Source organism: Meleagris gallopavo, chromosome 1 (genome assembly GCF_000146605.3).
Source record: "Meleagris gallopavo isolate NT-WF06-2002-E0010 breed Aviagen turkey brand Nicholas breeding stock chromosome 1, Turkey_5.1, whole genome shotgun sequence".
Lineage (NCBI taxonomy): Eukaryota > Metazoa > Chordata > Aves > Galliformes > Phasianidae > Meleagris > Meleagris gallopavo.
Window position 1 is genome coordinate 51,411,435 of NC_015011.2, and position 18,962 is coordinate 51,430,396.

Here is an 18,962-nt window from a genome sequence, read left to right on the forward strand (position 1 = left end):
CTAAGGTTCAATACTGCAAGATTTGCCTACTAAGATATCACAGCAGCAACACATTCCCACATAAAGAGGAGAAGGAGGAATTCTGATATGTTCCTCTGGCTCAGCAGTGCAGCAGCCTCAAAAAAATTGACTCTACAAGTAGAGAAGCCGTATCACACTTTCCACAACTTTTGCTATCTGCAAAGTAGCTGTTCATTTCATGAGGATTGAATCTGGTCTGCAAATTGTGAAATACTGCAGTAGCTTAATTTACAAAAGAAACATAGAATGGCAAAGATATGGCTAAGACCAGTCCAGCTTGAAAAGAGTCAAATGCAATAAGCATGACTGCATGAGTACAAACGCAGAAGAATTATTCCTCCCCACCCACCCCTCCAAAAATGCATAATGATTCATAAAAAGGCTGGGCCTTTTAATCAGGTCTTAATATCAGCAAAATTACATCACTCGCTAGCATGCTAATGAATCCATCTCCCAAGGTTTTATGCTAAGTGCTCTATCATGACCCTGAATATCTCTCACTTGGTACGCTGCAGATTTTAAAAGATCTCTTAGTAAAAATATGACATATACTTTACATTTGAAAGACAGCAGGAGCACTTTCCTTACTGAAATAACAGCACAAATCCAACAGCAGCCAAGAAGCTCGTGAAATGCCAAGATGTTATTCAAAATTGTTATTAAAATTCAGGGTGGTCCCTCTTAACCAAATTTCTGGCATTATAGCTTCATTTTAGTGTGATCATGGTACTCAGCAGATCAACACAAACACAGAAACAGCCATAAAAAGTCACGCTGCTGCTTTAGGATCCCATCTCCAATGAAGATGGGTACCATCTGCTTTCAGAAAACAGCATAGGATTTCTAATTACTTAGTTTTATTCAAAGTGCATTTAGCACAATTTACAAAAGAGTTTAGAAGTGTACTGTTCAGCGACTCCTGAGAAGAGCACAAAAGAGCACAACAAAGCACAACTACTAAAGTAACTACGGTTGAGGCTGGAAGCAGGACATTTCCATCTGGAGTAGACATCTCAGAAGCACAGGCAGCACCCAATTTTATCACCAGAAGGATGGGCGTATACATCACCCATGTCCCTGCCAAGCAGCACTGCTTTAGTTATTTGCATCTCTCCCTTAGCCTCAGGCCTTGCTCTCCAGGAGCCTGAGATCAACTCACGAGGTCATGCAGTATCTCCTGTTCTTGGCAACTCCCTTGCCTATGCGTAAATCTGAGCTGGGCTTTGCCACAAGCTGAAAGCCTCTCTCTTTCAGAGCTGAAATTTGGCACTCATTCATGAATTTTAGTGTAAAACTGACATACTCATACAAGATTAGATATATATTTCACCAAAGTCAAATCTAGCCTGACGTTGCTTGGATAAAACTTTTTAAGATAAAGATTGTTAATATTTTTTCCTCATTCACCCACCTCACATCTTACCTTCTCCTTCAAGTAGTTACGATCAGCCTGTAGAATATTAGCCTGGCTTGTTTACCCAGGGTTGCTTCCAAGTTTCACAAGCAAGAGCAATGTTGCCGAGGACTTGAGCCAAACCTAGTGAAATCCATAAAAGAAAGCTGCATCAGTTTTAACGGGCTTTGCAACAGGTCTCAGATATTTCAAGAGTAAAAGTTCTCCATTCCTACAATCACAGCATTGGCAGAATCAAGAAAACACAGTGGCCAAATGGCAGGACGATGTAGGGACGTAACCCAGGGTACAACCAGTAAATCTCAGCAGGAATTCCTAGCTCCGGTAGTTAAACTGAGCTACTGCTCCAGTGCAGAGCCTGTCAGCAAAGGAATTATCACACCATCATGACACTAGACCTATTATCTCAGTGAGATTTTAAAGAAAGACTATCGAACATGGGATGGGCTCAGTCACTAGGCACAGAGCCTTTGCTATTTCCCTCAAGACTGTTGAGGAACAAAAGTGTGTCATAGTCACATTTCTTTACTGGAGTGGAAAAAAAAGGGCTTTTAGGTCTGTGAGGAACTGAGTCTTTGACGATCACACTGTAGGTTAGCAGAAGGGAAAGACCTTAATCTATCATCTCCATGATGTCTTCTAGTTAGCAGAAGAAGCTTTTCCTTCATTAGACAGTAGACACCTACATAGGAGAGAGTAATTTCTCATGCCCATTAAAAAAAACAAACAGCTCCAAGCAGGTTTTTCAGCTTATTAGATGGGAAAAACAGAAATAAAAACAATGAAAAAACCCACATAGATGAACAAATTCAAAGTGTACTGAGCATCTTCTGAACTATGCTGCTTTTCAGACAAACCTGACCGTTTGTGTGACAAAGGCAGGACCAGATCTCCTCTTGCTGTAGTCAGACATCATTCCTTTCATTGCAATAGGACAGCATATGTGAAATAAGTCTTGTGATGTCTACATTAGAGTAAATGAGAAATTACTGTTAGTCTTGGCATTTAATAAGGGTTACCAAATTTCATCTACTCTTCTTCAGAAAAAGGCCTTGTTTCCTCATCTGCTGGGTAGCACTGCCTAATGCTATCCATCCTGCACAGCCGTGTGCATTCAAAGGTATCTAGACGTCCTCCAACACATCACTAGGCAACACAGCTGCCATCTGTTATTCTCTCTGTCTTTCAGCCCAGCAAGAGAATTGAGTCCACAGTATTTTCCTCTTGGAGAGTTGTTTTTGTTGCACTTCTGGGTTTCTTGATGCACTGAAAATGCACGTTAGGCCAAATCCTTCACAGCATGGCAACTGATTGAGTGATGTGAGTAACTGCAATTTCTCAAAGCGCTCTGGGATGTGTAGCACTCTGTATGCATAAATCACTCTTAAGAGCAACTGGAATAAAATCTGTGACTGGCAGTGCAGGATTCTGAAATGTATCTGAAGTGCTTGTGAAGGCTTTGCAGTGACACAGCTTTTTGCGCACTGAAAGGTATGCACTGAAAGGTAAGCCTGGTCACACATTCCCCTTGATAGCTTTAAAACAGACCAAGACAAATGATATACTTCTTATTTAATCTGTGCTGATGCTAAAAGAACCACTTCCTGGAATTCTTTTTTACTGATACAAAAGTATCCCCTCAAACATTTATGTTCATTCTTTTTTCTGCTTCAGAGTACGGAATTCTCCTGGTGGCATATTTATTTTTTCTAATAACACTGAATATATACTGAAAGCAGCCTGAAATAGCCCAGCCTCTTAAAGAAATTAGATGTCAGAGGTGATGGGAAGTGTCTGAAGGAGAAACACTCCTTGGCTACCACAGAGAGCTGAGTAGGTCAAAGAACCATGGCTTTTGTTTCATTTTTTTGTTTCATTTTAAATCTAGCCCAAATGAAGAATGGGCCATAAGTATCTGTCCGTGAGAAATGAAACAGCAATGCATGTTAGTTAATTACGGAGAGGTATTCATGGCAAAAAGCACAAGGTGCTTTACAACGATTTATGGTTTGTCTTCCAGGAGAGAAAAATGAGTCTGCTGTGAAGACACCATGCTCATGAACACGTTTGTTTTTCTTGGTCCTCCGCTAACTTGCTGCTGGCCTGCTAAGGGAGCCCACTGGCTCTGGCATGCCAGAGCACTTCCTAAGGAAGCGTTACTACAAGCTGAGATAGAGCAGTGAAAATACTAACTCCCTTCCAAAACACCACAGCCCAGTCCATCGCTTGATTGTGCCCTATGACTGCAAAGCCCAAAAAGAAAAAGCACTACTATGGAACAGGACCCATTTTTATATAACGCTCCTATTCATGCACAACAGGAGGACAACAACCTTATTTTTATCCCTTCCCCATTGGCAGAAGGCTCATATTACAGCAGGTAAAATTAGTGCAGAGATATCAGAGCTGAAACAGCCAGTGAAATGTCAGCAAGGAAGGCCTAATAAGTTAATAGGGGACACACCACCCAGACATCAACGGGACACAGGTTGGACAAAACCAGCATCTTGCCAATGGGCCACACAGGGCTGCCCACAGGGCTCATCCCATCAGGGCAGGGGACAAGCCAAGTGTCAGTGCAAGCCCTGCACAGGCTGGCACTTACCAAGGGTTGCAGCTCCATAGGGCCAAACATGAGGAGGCAAGGCAGGCAACAGGCTTCCTTGGTGGCATAACAAAGATCAAGCCAATACCAGGGTATCCAGAGCCAAGAGCAGACAGGTCAAGGCCACAGAATGGCCCTGATGGAGCTGGAGACAGACTCAGCAGTAGCCCAGCTCAGTGACAAGGCAACAGACCCTAGGCTGGGCTGAAATAGGTTCCTGGGCTCACAGCACAGGTGGGGGTCCAGAGAAAGCCGGCCAGAGTCATTATGGCCCATTAGCGCTTTCAGGGTTCCCCTCAATTCTCTTTTATTATTGCTAATGATGATGGTGGATAATTGGACCCCAGCACACATCTGAGTAATGGTCTGTGAAGCAGTAAGGCAGATACACAGCCTTCTGGTCTTACCACCCTCAGAAGGTAGAGGGGCTGCTTCAAGGGGACACATCCTGCACTCAACACAGCTCTTGCTTTTCTCTCTGCAGGAAAACGTCATCTCTCCCTGACATTTCAACCCCTGGAGGAGAAGGAGACATGGACTGTAAAGGAAACATTGACTGTACACTGAACATATTTCACAGGCCACTTGGGAGGAGTAACTTTGCCAGTTCACAGCATGTGGGATCAGCAGCCGGCTGCAATCCTGTTCAATTCAGACTCATCCACAACTAACCACAAGGTTTGGGTATTTTTGTTCTGTTTTGTTTTTTTTTTACTTTTGTTAGCCAACCTTTTAAGTGATGCACTCTTTTGTTGGGCTACCTCCATTCAAGGCCTAAATTAGAGCCAGTAGTCCACGTTGGTATCAGTGGCCCCGACCCCAGCTGGGCTCAATTATACTTGAGGTGACCTGCATCTCCCATAGTCAGGACCAAGTGACTCACATTAGGCATAGAGATTAGTACAGTGCTCAGCTTGTGGGACAGATAGTTTTAAATGTTCTGATAGAAAGCATATGAAATAATGAACTCTAATTTTCTCATGCTATGGTGAACCTTGAGTAAAAGAAGATCTGCCCTTCATGAATAAATTCACTTTTAATTTGTGTGCAAGGGAGGTGAAATGTAAAGTTTTCCATTTTAACAGATTTTTCCCCCATAGAATAATCTCTTTTCTTTTGTTGCTATTCCTCAGCTGCAATGAGAAAATCGATGCTGTGAGGTCATTTTTCCTCTGTTAACTTACCCATCACACAGAACTGCAGAGCTGGGCCCAGTAGCAGGAGAGTAACCCAACCACTGCTGGAGCAACGCTACCCTCTAGTGGGGAACCCAACACGTGCGCATGCTGATACCTTTGCAACTTCGCTGTTGTTGGGTCTTAGTAACATACCTAGGCTGGAATAACCTCCTTTTTAGTTCTTTCTAAGTAAAGTACATGTGTTTGTAAGGAAACTGAATACAGACATTACACAATCACCTTGAACCATTGCATGCTCAGCAGGAGAGATGGAGTCATAGTATCACAGAATCATTAAGGTTGGAAAAGACCTCTAATATCATCCATCTAGTCAATCATCTTCCTACCACCAATATTGCCCACTAAACCATGTCCCTAAAATACCACGGCTACATGTTTCTTGAACACCTCCAGGGACAGTTACTCCACCTCCCTGAGCAGCCTATTCCAGTGTACCACTACACTTTCTGAGAAGAAATGTTTCCTAATATACAAACTGAACCTTACCTGGCACAGCTTGAGGCCACTACCTCTTGTTATATCACTGCTACCTGAAAGAAGAAGCTGACTCCCGCCTCACCACCACCTCCCTTCAAGTCCTTGTAGAGAGTGCTAAGATCTCTCCTGATTCTCCTCCACAGTGTATAATACCAGTTCCCTCAGTTGCTCTTCGTAAGGCTTGTGCTCCATAACCTTCACCAGCTTCGTCTTCACCATGTAGAGATATTCACCCACTAATACAGCTCTAAGCTTCTTCTAGTTTGCCTCCCTTACACGTATACAGGAAAGGGATGGTGAAACTCTCCTTTCCTGCCCAGAAGGTTTCATTTACTTGTTCCCAGAGTCTACAATCCCTCTTAACTCCCATCACAAGCAGGACCAGATCTCTGACTTCCTCCTTGCAAGGTTCCCACTCCAGCTGGGAAGCCTTGGTCTGCCTCTTCCAACAGCTCTTGCTGCCTATTGACTTTTCAACATTTTAGCCCTTAAGTAGCATCCCAAGGCAAGGGAGGAGCACACAGACCTTTCACAGTCTACTGCCCTGAGCACCTACAGTATTCTCCAAGTGGCCTAACTTCAGAGTTGCTCACATCACTTACTCTCAGTTAAGCAGTCACAATCAGATCTGGTTTCTGAATAGGGTGTTTCCCTTGAAGCACCTCAGACCTGTCATGATTTCTAGACATCTACAAAGTATTCTGCTTTCTCTTAATTGCTCATTTCAGGAGATACCCACAGATTTTTGAACATTTCCCTGCAATCCACTGGATGAGGTATGCTGTAGGCCAAGTACAGGTGGAGATAAGATTTCAATCTCTTCAGCATAGACCCTCCCAACAAACCTCCAAGACTCGTGACTTAACCTCACATCTGCTTTAATGGCATAAGAAACCTGCCAGTCCCTGTGCAGCGAGGGCTTTTGCAGCACAAAACTTCCACTTCCCCATGTCTGGTTCCTTTTTCCTCTCCAGAAAGCCAGTCTGCCACTTTAATCACAGTTGAGCTGTCAGCCTGTAAATCTCCAACTCTGCACACCTGAAATGTGTTCACTGGTGAAACAGTGCCCAGGAATTTCCTGGCAATGGTTGATGTCAAAGGAAGAAGTTGCAGAGTTTGCAAATACCCTGAGGTGGCTGCTGCTGCAGTCAGTTTTTCCAGTGTCTGTCCCACATCCCTTCCCTGGCATCTGCCCCTAAAGGCCTAATGCAAGTCTACAGCCCCTTTTACAAACACAGAGGGCTAGGTTATGCCCCTAATTTCCCCATTTTCCCACACAAACCACAAGTTCAGCCACATACCTTCAGACTTCCTTATGCTCTCTGCTGTTTCTTTGCTTCCTTTCTCCCTCCATATGCTCTCTGCATCCTCTTGTGGGGCTCTTCCCCCCACACAATACCTTATTTAACAGGCTTCTCTGGAGAGGAGATAAACTTTGTCTCTCCAGTCTTCACTCGCTGCCACCTGCTGATCTGTTGGTCTCTGGGGAATGCCACCAGATCTTCCTCTTCAAAGCACTTCAGGAAAGGAAATATTTCCAGAAAGAAGCAGCCTCACTGATGCTGATCCCCATGGTGACTTCATAGCAAGGCCTTGGCTGCTATTGTCCAACTGGTGTTCAACACATTGCAGTCCCACACTGGAGCCTGACGGACCTGATAACCAACACACAGCCGGGAGCATGCTGAGATTTCTCCTGTCTTTGCCACCTGTGTGAAATAGCTTTTCCCCACCCATAGCTGCAGCTGCATGTGAGTGAAGGCCCCAGAGAGGCCCAGCGACATTGCCCCATCACTATGCTCAGGTCTCTGCACCAGCAGGAGCTGCTTGCTCCCCTGCAATGATGCATGCAAATTTGTCAGCCAGGGGGCGTGAATGCAGGAAGAAAAATCTCTGGTGCTAATAGATTCAAGGCTGGATATACAGGAGACACTAAAATATCTCTTACTTACCTCTGTCGTTGATCCTTTTCCTGGTCACAGGGGGAAGGGACCGAGCCTTTTGTCCAAATCTTTCCTTACAAACAGAGCTTGGCCGTAGCATTTGCACACGTTATTAAGGGTAAGTCTGGATTTTTGTGATGTTGGGTTTTTTTCTCAAGCTGAGCCTTGACATGGCCTTGTCTGAACATTTTGGGAGCAGTGAGATTGAACAGTTGCCCTTAGAGTCGGAAGAGACTCATCTGTATGAAATGTGTGTATGAAAAACTTTACTCCATGTCCTTTTGAAGGGCTCAGAATTTTGTTCAAAGCCTACAAAAAAAAAAAAAACATGCAAGTGAGCCATTTCCAGAGCTTTCCATACAGGTCTGCTGGCAGCTGTTCAACCCATAAGGTGGACACAGTTGGTATTAACTCCAACAAATGCAAAGCAGCCTGCTGCAAGCTGAAAAAGCATTGTCCAAGATGTGTGGAGCTGTGGTCAGCTTGCACAGTTGGCTGCAAGTCCTGCTCCAGGCCTGGCTACAGACATGATGGGAAAACTCAAAAGAAGATCCATGCAGTTGCATTTAGGCTGGGAATTATATCAGGAATTATTTGTTTTTCCTCAAATTAAAACAAGATCTTATTTCCAAACTGTTAATGGAAACAGTCACGCGTTCTGAGGCTTTTAAAGAGAAGAGAAAAAAAAAGGAAAAAAGAAGAAAAACACACGAAGTTGATTTGCTAATATGAGTAATATTTCTCAGCATTTGTAATGAAATTAAGCTTTTGATTGCTTCTCCATCTAGAAAAGAGTAATTTCCACTCAAGAAGTGCAGAATAGCATCTCAACAGACAGCAATTCATCAGCATTGCTGTGACGCTTGCTTTTCTGCTCACCTCCACAATCTCCTTCCAGTTTCCTTTTTCTATGCACAAAAGGCACACCTCCTTGTCCTCCAGCTGATGCACAGCAGAGGACACACAGAGAGAACAGAGAACAGGTTCCAGATTGGGCAGCCCAGCCTCACTGTGGGTTGCAAGAGCCTTGGGAACAAGCTCGCTAGCACTGACTCTTGGCTTTCATTGGAGGAATACTGAGATGTTATCAGAACAAAGGCCCTCTGCTTGGGCATTCAAATTTGAAAGCTTTTTGAAGGTTTTGGGCCAATTGATATAGCCAACACTAATGAGCCTGTGGCATAGGCAAGACTGGAGTTTCTGATTTCCAGTGCCTCATGTCTATTTTTAGTTCCAAAATCAGATAAACAGTAAGAATCAAAAGCAAACTGACAAACAGAGAACCTGTTGGAAAATAGCAGCTGTGTACTTCTTTTTCCACAAGTATCTAGGCTTTAAGGAACAATAACAAAACAGCAGTGACAGAGACACAGACAGAATAAATCAGTGATTAACTGTTTTTAAAGGCTCCTCATTTGACTTTTTAGGAAAACTACATTTTTGCATCATGTTCCCAAGCCGTTCCTGGCCACCTGAAGGCAGGCATCTTTTCAGATGTCTCTTCTGCCTTGATGCACCTATGCTAGTTTTTGATAAGCAGTAAGGCCATCAGCCTGCTTGCCCTTTTTAAGGGTATTTTAATGCCTTCAGCAGCACAATGGCAACTTCTGAGTTCCCAGTAAATTACAGTAAAGTCTAAGCAGGATCATTTGAGCTTGAGGCTTGAAATTTTTCCTCATTCCCCTCAGTAATAAGACCACCTTTGGGTGACCAAGAAGCAACTTTTAGTAGTTCAAAGATAAATGTTTACCTTGGAAGAAAAAAAAAATAGCATTTGTATTGTCTAGCTTGTGGAAGCATTTCAAGAAAACATACTCCTGGGCAATAAATTGGTCCTGAGCAATGGTAAAAAAATGATAAAATCAATAAACAAAGATGTGCAAAATTTTCAGGCAAAATATGAATATCTGCTTAGGTTAGTCTACTACAGCATATATCCTGGGGTGGGAGGGGGGGGAAGGAGAAATAGAATTTCATCATATTTTTTGACATCTATCATGATGCAGATGTATTAGGAAGCTGAATTTTCTTCAATGTTTTCTTTATTTGTTGTGATTTGAATGTTTTCTTTATTTGTTGTGAGGAGGGGAGAAAGACAATGAATCTTTTGATCTTTAGACATAGTGTAGACATACACAGTGTGCACTCCAGGTCAGAAAAACACACCAAGATGCAAACATTTATTTTAAACTATGTTGTATTTAGGACTTTACAGAGCACCCAGGAATGGCTGGTTGCCTTTTTAATCACAGTAGCATTTAAGAAAGACTGGAACAGGGCTATAACGAATCACCTTGAAACTGGACAGCAGCATGGAATTCATTACAAGAAAAAAAAACCCTAGCACTCAGAAATGTATTTTTATGCCTTGGATGACAACGTGAAGTAGCCCATAGCCAATGTTTTTATAGACTATTATCTTTCAAATTTGACCTAAAAGCTTCATAAAAGCAAAGTTATTTAGAATAATTTGATTTATAAGTGATGTCCATAAACCACAACTTCGCCACAAGCAGTTGCACAGTGACAAGCAGCACTGGCTATGCTGTCATTGGTAAATACTTTGCAAAAGGAGAGGACTTGTCATTTCAATACCAGCATCCGAGTCAGTATATTGAAACTAAACCCTAAAGTTAAAAATAAAAAAACACAAGTTGTGGGAGTGAACAACTAATTACAGTAATTTCCCAGAAATCAGAATAAGATGCACAGACTCTTATCAAAATTTGAAATAAGTATTTTGGAACAGGTAAGCTTTCAGCTGGTAAGACTGTGTATATGGATACTGTAAAACTGAAAGCAAGAATTGAGTAGCAAGACTCCTTAGAAAGGATTCCTCATGCATTTTTAGGTCTTTTAAACAAGCCTTTGGTATTCTCTCTCTTCAGAATACTTTTTTCTCCCAGAGGGCTCAGACTCCAGGGAATCAGCACTTCCATCGAGGCCTGCAGGGTTTTTTCCATGGAAGACATTTGCAGAAAATGTTCCTCAGCAGCACCAAGAAACATGCTGTCTTTGAACAAAGCTGTTTCTTGAGGCCAGGCAAAATTTGCTGACCTACTTTGGACAAGGATTTATTGACATCCTGAGCTGCAGCTTGCCTCCTGTGCCACTGCCAGGAGAGCTTGAAGCACAGCTGCTGACGGGACGGTGATTAATTTGATTGTCACCAGCACAGCTCTGAACATAAGGCTTTCTCAGGAGGCACATAAAAGGAAACTCAGTGCAGTCACTTGGATTTTGCTGCTAAGGGAGTGAGGGAAGCAGAAAAACAAATCCCAGCACAGTTTAACAAGCCCCTCCAGCACAGGGCTCTTTGCGCCGGTCTTCTGTCACTGGGTGAGGTACAACCAGCCAGGGGAGGCTCACAAGTAATACACTGCACAGTTGACCCTTCAGTGGGAGTAAAGCCATCATTCTTCATCCAGAGTGCAAAAAAGACAGTAGGATAACCAGAAGCAGTATGTCATGGAGATGTCCTTCTGCCTCACCAGTCTACCAACTGGTTATTTCAAACCACCTTGGTTGTTTATACTGGTAGGCACCACAAAGATGTGCTGTATAGCCATGTGACAAATGCAACATGATGAAAAGCATGAGTTTTTGAATTGTGATGAGCTATACTTTGTGCACATCAGTCACAGCCCGTGATCTAGGAAAACACGTCAAAGGATCAGCCACTGTCAACTAGAAGTAATTTCCCTTACAAGCTACAGAGGTCTGCAGGTGAAATTATTACAAGACTGCAACTACTTGGTGGCAACTGCAATGACAGTACAATGGAGACCTCTGTATTTCTAACGAAGACATTTACAATACTTAATCACAGGACCTGATTCCTTATTAACTTGCACTTTTTGTCATCATTTGAAACCTCCCCAAAGAGACTGTACAATGTTGCAAAGTCATCTTCTCATTTAATTTCCTTGTAATATTTACTCTCGTTTTGCACAGCACTGCTCCAACTGGAATATGATGGAAATACTTTCACAGCATTTTGTGCACTGTAACTTTGTAGCACAAAACTGTGTATCCAAAGACACATCTGAAGGAGGTACCATGATGGGGGTCAGATGAGGTTTCAAAACCCTGTAATGATTAAAGGAAGACTCCCAAAACCAGGCCAGTCCAAATCCCTTGATGATGGAGTCACATGTACAGAAACAACCTACGGAACAACCAAACATTATCCATGTTTTGGATAAAGTTGAAAAGAAAACAGCTGAGTAGCAAAGTATTTGGGATAAAATGTTCTCCAGTGGTACCTACTTACAATGCTCACCAGAGTAGAGGTGTAAAGACAGACCTTTAGCACAAACCAGGTCTGTGGCAGGGCTTTATGTTCAAGATGAAAATGGGAAACAGTGTCTTGGAAAATTACTACAAATTACGGACTCTTATAATAAATAAAGAATAAATATTTTTGCCATGGATTATTTCAGCCAACGTGAAAACAAAAACAAAAACAAAAAAAGAAAGAAAGTACCAGAAGGAATAAAACTATGTTTCAATAATTGTAATACCTGAAAGGCATCACATGATTAAACTACTCAAATCTAGTCTAATTCATAAAAGAGTGGGATTCGTTTTAAGTGTGAAAATATGTATGTCTCTATCACAGTTACTCCATAGTGTTTACCACTTTTCCTATACCTCTGAGTGAGAATTGCCTGCAATTGTGTGAGAGAGGCTCCTTGTTCACCTTACTGGTTCAGATAACAAATTGGCTTCCTCATGAAATTCAAATTAAAAAACTATAATGCTGCTCTGTGTAAATTACTATCAAAAGATAAATCAAAAATCATTTTCCAATTAGAGTTTTTCAGGATTCTTTTCACTGTAAATCTTGGGTTTCTCAGGGAGCAATTATTATGCAAGCAGTGATTTTTTTGAACAAAGGCTTCAACAGTGCTGGATAAGTTCTCCAACTATTATTAATTCTATTAAATGGAATTTTGAATTTATAGAAACTCCATCTCCTCTGGCTGGCACAGTTTCCTTACTACAAATTAATTTCCTGCCAAAAATGGTTTGCTTTTATCTGATGATCCAAAGCAGTTCCTTTGATAGAAAAGTAAAATAATTTAATCATTTATTTCTTAAGCTAACCCACAGTTTGGAACAGGAAAAAGAAGTAGGCAACTGGTTTCTTGCAAGTCTTCAAAGATGACGCACATTGTTATAATAACCAGATACTTGGAGTTCACTCAAGTTGTTACCATTTAAACATTAAGATCTAATTAAATCTTCTAATTTTATGGAAGATCTTTTGGCTGATTTCCCAAAAGCATGCAAGGCTCCTATGGAAAACCAGGTAATGGGAATCTGTCCAAGTTTTTTCCTTACAGTAATATCATTTGGGGAACACAAGCCTAGCTGGGGGAAAATTTTCAAAGTTACAGTCAGTGTAACCAATACAATACCACAAATACATTAGATTCAAAATGAAAGGTGTGCATTACCTTCTTGATTTTACTTATTTAGAAACGTGGCACTATGTTTGTGTTCTGTCAAGTAGAGTTTGGTGGTGACGCAACATGGACTCTCTCCAAAGTCTGAATACCTCTTCAACTCTAATAAACAGTCTTACATTTTCCTACAGTCCAGTCTCCCCCACAAAACAGTTACTGAAAGTGACCCTCTCCAATTAACATGTCTCTCTGAATAACGGCCTCACAGTAAGAACTCAGTGAGCTCAGCTTTTATAGAGCTGAAGCTATCCTGCAGACAACACCGAGATTTGGCAAACATAAAACATGGGCAGTGATAGCTAAGTGTGGAATTTAGTTCTCCACATTACCTCTCCTTCACACATCGCTGCCTTTTTCTTTAACATTGGAATCAAAGACCAGAAACAGAACTCTCTAAGTGGGCTGCTAATTCTCTGAACACTGATAAGAGTGCTGTGATCTAAACTAGATGCACAGTGATCCATTGGTTATACAAGCAACTTAAAATATATGTCATAACTAAACCAAGGCTTTGCTTCTACCTCTGCTTTGCTTTTCAGATTAAACTCTTGATTCTTTTCTGTATGTTCTATAATCTTACCCTGTACTATGCCTGTTAATGATTTTTACATCTTGTGTAATTTCTCAGTTTACTAAAATTGTTTTTCAAAAGTGATGCAAGCTTCCAAAGAGATTAGTGGTTTAAATCTGCAAGGAGAGATGTAAACAAAAGGAACACCATTTGAAAGAGAAAGTAGAATATTTATATATCCTGGCAATATCCAAGAAGACATATAAAGGCTCAATACACAGCTTTAAGAAAAGAAAGAAAAAGAAAGGGAGAGAAATTATTTCCCAACAGATTGCCATCTCAGACTTCTAAGTGTAGGCCAATCTCCATTTCTCTTCAGTCTTAAAATGATTTGGCAGTTGTCTACTTCTTGCTCTATGTTCAACAGATGAAAATCAAAGAGAATAGAGCAGATGCTTAATTAAACTACTTCCTTTATTTTACATAATTTTCAGTTCCTGACCTTCTGAATCTGTCTTTACAGCATAATGATAATATAATCCTCTTTCTTCCACATATTTCCTCCTTTCTGGCACTCTAAGTCCATTTCATCCAGGTTCCGTCCCATGGTATCTTTCTTATTCTTTTCTCAGCAGGCTTAAGTTCATGAGTCTCGGTTTAAGAAACTTCACTATGCTTCTTGGAAAGATCTGTTTCACCAGCAGTGTCCTATCTTCACCTACAGCTATTTGATTCCTACAGAATGGGTGGCAGCCATTCTAAGCACTCACAAGCAGGTTTCTGCTGTCTGATGAATACTCCTATGTTTGAAAACTCTTAACATTACAGCAAGAATTGCTAGATTGTGTAAAACAAAATTGCTCCCATTATGATCACTTTAAGTTCTGTGAAAGTTTAATGTTAAAATGGGTTGAAGCATTTAGCCCAGTCTCAAAAGGTTTCCTGCAATACTGGCACACCTTTGCTTTGTGGAAAGTTTACAGAACAGCTATTTTCTTGGTCTGTTTATAAATCCATTGCAAAACAAAAATATCCACAAATCACCCTCCTCCAGCCAAGTTCTCAACAAAGCCAATTCAGTTCAAGTGTTCAAATTGCTGTCAATAGGAAGTGATGACAATGTACTGCAAAACTCCGAGGAACTATAACCAGATAAGAGCTTCTTTAATGGGTACACGCACTAGAGGAACTGTAGTAGCAGTCTGTAATAATTGTCACTTCTCATCACCATGGGAACCAAACAGAGGTCTGCTTTGCTGAAAACACATTAGTAGTGACTCACCTACTGCTTGGGAAGCATGATTATTGAGAATCACTAGACTTGTGTGGGTGACAGAGAACAATATGCCAGCGCGTTACTAAAAAAACTGATGCCATTTCAACCATACTCGGATACAGCAGATTCCTTTGCTAGAGATGCAGGATGCAATCAAGTAAATTAGTGTTTTTTGCTTGCGTTCAATAGTAACAAACTCCCCCTTTATGTTCTGCAGTTTCAGCCCTGTGTGACCTCTACTATGAGAGGATTTTGCCCTAGTGAACAATGTCCTCTGTGTCACATTATACAGTGGGCTTTACCAGGGTGTTCACAACCTTCTTAGTGATGGATTTAATGTTTGAGTAACACAAAAGTTTAGCGCTATGTTTCATCCTCTGAACTGTACTGCAGGGTGGATGGCACACAAAAGATGGGCAGTATCTCTACCTGGGCCACGCAGAGACTGAGAAGTTGAGTCCTCACAACTAAGCTCCAGGTTCTGCATTCAGAAGAAAGCAAAATAAATAAACTGTCCCATTAGTGTAATTCAAAGGGCCAGCTGTCTTCTAGGTGGAACAGTTTGTGCAATGAGATAAAAATTATCATCTAAGAAGAAAGCAGAGCTGTTTTTTCAGCAATGGCAAAGTGTAGTTCCAAACCTGTGCTTAGAGGCCTGGAATTTTTCAAGATTCAGTTGTCTGAGCTGAGATACGTGACTTCCAGAATAATATTTCTGGGGTTTGAAAGAAGCCCAAATGGAAGATTCTTGGATTATGAAGCTGAATGCACTGTCTTTGCTAAAGTACTTTCAAAGTGCAAAGATACTTCCTCAGCTTTGGCTGGAGAAAGAGTGACAACATGAAATAGCACTATAGCCCAGCATTTAGATGTTCTTTCTTTACACATGGTAATTCAACAAAGTTTTGACAAAACCAAAGCATATTCCTTAATAATAATAACTGCCATTCAGTGGCTTCTTGTTTTCTGTTTGTAATTCTCACACTGAACCATCAATGAGAGCCTAAATATCTTCCAAGGGTGCCATCAAAAACGCAGCTGTCAGCTGGCATATAGGGTTTCTTTTATGTTCCTCCTCTTTACAGAAATATCCAGAGATTGTAAGTTTTGAAAGAGTATGCTCATTTCTCCCAGAAATGTCATGTGCTTTCATTAACAAAGGCTTAGGAAATGTTACTCACCGTAGAGGAATTTTGATGAGCAGACAATCAGTTTCTTAAGTGGAATTTAGCCAAGACAGAATACAGTGCACTGTCATAAAGTTTCTACATCTCCGGGTCCTTGGGAAAACAAAACACAAGAGTTTGCTAATCTAAGGCGAGGCCACGGCCCTAGCTCTCCAGTTTGACAAGAACAGCTGTGCATGGCATATATGAATGTACATTTACTACTGAGGTTTCAGCCCATGATACTGAAACATATGTCAGTTGATGGTAAGCTTTTGTGGTGAAAAGATGCAGAGGAACAAAAATACTAAGAAAGAAACCACCGTACCTCCCACACATTCAGAGGACAATCATTATGAGTGTAGTTCTGCAGTGTGCTCACCTCTTTGTAACTTTGCACAAGAAAAATCAGGTGAAGACGTATAAGAAAAAGTTTCAACTGCCAACAAGTTTCGACTCCTTCATCTGTCCCATCACCAGCTCCCGGGAGTTATTCTTAAAGACCACTTTGTTTTGTTCTCAATCCACACAAGGGGCTTCAGATGTCAGTAGCAGAACAAGAGCTGTTTGAATACAGTCTGGTCCATTTTTTTCAGTGATTCTTCCCAGCAAGGGAAGGAGAGATTACTGGTGTCTATCACCAGCTTTTCTAACTGAACTATGTATCCTAGGATGACTGGTTTCTTGTTGGTTTCTGGAGGATTTTTTTGTTTGCTTTGTTGTTTACTTTCCTTTGGGAAAGGCAATCATGGTTAGGTCAGACATGGGCCTTGCTGTTCTCCACTAAATGAACTTGTGTTGTTCAAACCATTTAGATTGTTTGTGGAGCATGTGGTATGGAAACTATACCCTTATGCTACGGTAAGCTGGCAGGAAGCAAAACTGCACATTCATTACCCAACACTATTTGAGTTTTCATCAGCTTGGCTTGTAAGAACAGGAGTCTGCAGATGTAATTTGCAGGCATTCATTCAAAATGAGATATTTTAACACCAACTCTTAATCTTCAAGTTATTTCAGTTTGGTTCTAGGTTAAAGGGGTCAAGTATGAACTGTATATTTGTCTTTAGGAACTGGAAGCTTGAAAGCACTGATAAGCAAAGCAGCAGAGTTCTTGAGAACAGAAGAAAATGTTGCCACAAACAGTTAAAAGCTGGCAAGCAAGAAGTATTTTTATACACTTCTTTTTACAGTTACACACTAACTAAACTTCTGCTTGTTTTAAAGCTGAAGCTGCAAGAAATCATGGTCAGTAATTGCTTATTGGTCTTAACAGGTATTGGGGAAATGGGCACGGATTTCAGGGTTCTCAATGTTTGATTTGATGCCCAAAGTTTCTGTTTTGCTTTTGCTTTTTATTTTAAAAGTGGTTGTTAATCTACTGTAATACATAAGCTTAGTGTGGATTTTTGTGTGTGTGTGTGTAACATTGTGTCTTTTTTAAAAAGTTTGACTAACAAATTATGCAAAAAGTTTTAATAACTATAATACTATAATACTTGTTCAGCCATATGGAAACGTGCCATCTCATTTGATTTATGTTTTGTGAAAAACCTCCAGGTGTTATAAACGCAATGAATGTTAAACCCTCCCATCCATAACTTCCTAACTAATATGCTGAAATAATAACAACACCGATTCTGTTACAATTTGCCATACTTGAGATGACAGGAGATAAATTGGAGACACAAAACTCAAATAGTGATCAAACTCACTACATTTCAAGAGGACACAACGCTGGATTTTAGTCCAGCTATCTCTGACAATACCATCACTCCACGCTCACCGAAGGAAATGTCAATGTAATATCATATAGAATGGAAAACATAACATAATAGTTTGGTTCAATCATATTTTTCACATAATGCTTTATAAAAGAGATAAAGCTGAAGAAAATGAAAACAGACATACATATTATGATGAGATACACTGTCCTTATTTAAACAAATTTCCTTGAGCGATGTATTTTTAAAAGGTGAAAATTAAACGCTAGTATTTGTTTCAATGTATAAAAGTGATGATAGTAATTATAAACAGCCCAATGGTCTTTTGCCTATTTCATCCTAGTAAGTTTTCACAGCAAAAATAGTAAAATTTGCAATATTACCAAAAAGATGCAAATTTGTTAAATATATTACTCTGAAGTAAATTAACAATTAATTTATAAGAATCTACCATAGGAACTATTAAGTGGACAGTAATAATGATTTCCTATATAAAATCTATTAAAAATTTTTGGAGAAAATATATGAAGCGCAGCTGATAGCTGATGAAATCTGCAATATGGCCACAGAGAAATAACTTGCAGATCATCAAAGTTAGCTCTTGTGCAGAAACATCCACCATGAGTTCATTAATTTCATTTTCCTCTGGAGAACAGCAGGAGGTTTCCATAACGCAATCACCATAGCAAACAGATTCAACGTTGTACTTTAAGCTTTACCCGTAGTTGGAACTTGCAACAGTTTAGGTTTTTTGGTGCTCTGATCTGTCTTGCTCTCTGGAAGGCTATGTAAATATAAAAATCTTCAGCAGAAAGACAACTCTCTCTAAAGTACTGGTAACTGGTCTTTGCAGAAAACTGCTAAAAACATAAAAAAATCAGGGATAAAAAGATTTAGCTGAACTGGTAAAGCTACACAGCAACACTACACATAAAGCAGTTAACTAGATCTCTGTTAGAAGCTGTGAGATTTGAGGACTATGCCCTCCAGACACACATGGACATAAACTCCTGGAGCTCACTGGAGAGTCTGCAGCTTTAAAGGTGCTCATATGCACACGTTTTCCGTAGCCCGAATGAGCAGTCAAGCTTTGATTTTGCACCAATGAAGAGCACTTTCAACTATTCTGAACAGCAAAAAAACTCAGATTCCAGT

The 18,962-nt window shown here is 40.6% G+C and overlaps 1 long non-coding RNA gene across 1 annotated transcript; it reads right to left on the reverse strand.

The window, feature by feature from the left end:
- Positions 1-2,131: 2,131 nt before the first annotated feature.
- LOC109367636 lies at positions 2,132-8,298 on the reverse strand. The gene is made up of 3 exons (XR_004160664.1): positions 7,669-8,298; positions 7,018-7,371; positions 2,132-2,399 (listed from the first exon to the last, which is right to left on the reverse strand). It is a non-coding gene; the product is annotated as an uncharacterized LOC109367636 (long non-coding RNA).
- Between the last annotated feature and the right edge of the window lie 10,664 nt (positions 8,299-18,962).